The sequence below is a fragment of the Mycetomoellerius zeteki genome, unplaced genomic scaffold (genome assembly GCF_001594055.1).
Source record: "Mycetomoellerius zeteki isolate Tzet28-1 unplaced genomic scaffold, Tzet1.0 scaffold223, whole genome shotgun sequence".
NCBI lineage: Eukaryota > Metazoa > Arthropoda > Insecta > Hymenoptera > Formicidae > Mycetomoellerius > Mycetomoellerius zeteki.
The window spans coordinates 310,147-310,948 of NW_017257198.1; positions in this window are offsets into that span (position 1 = coordinate 310,147).

An 802-nucleotide genomic window follows, 5' to 3' on the forward strand; every position below is an offset into this window, starting at 1 on the left:
CTGAGCCCTTCCACCACGTCAAGGTCGTACCCGTGAGAGGGAAGATATCATCTGAAAAATGTAATATATAGCTATTGTCTATACTACTGTGCAATTATTGGTTAATTTTTAGAAATGAATATTAAAAACATGTCAATTTGCCTGCACCGAATTGCGAAATAAATTCAGAGCAGATAAAAGGGCTGAATCTTTTATTACGATGTCTATAAGATATGATTAGAGTCAATGGAAGCAGCTAGAGATTTTAATAAAAGAGATATATTTCTTTTATTACTGACAAATAATTCCAAAGTTATGCTCAATTTTTTATACTGATCATATCACGAAAGATGCGCGAAAACGAAAAATTAATTAAATTATTAATTATACAAACTATGTTAATTGTGAAAGTAGGAATCGCATAAATTACGTTATTTGCGTGAGAGTATTTATTAACGAAGCTTTTTTGTGAGTCGTGTAATATCGTTCGAATTATAATCGAAAGTTATACTCAGGCGAGACAAAAATTTTATGTTAAACAGAAATAATTATCCGTAATTATCGCGAAATAATAATAAATTCTGTTTTCCATCGAGGTTTGATTCCAAATGAATGAACCGTACGAAATACATATGTATTCCATGATACATGTCATTTCGATCCTTTTATGAATAATCCTTTTAATCATGCGAACTAGTAATCGTATATTGTGAATATCATAAAGTTATATGTTCAACGTTTCGTATTATATCTGGCATTTGTCACGATTACGTTTCAAATAGAAATGTGGCGGCACGCGATACGGCTACCTGCCTATACGAGC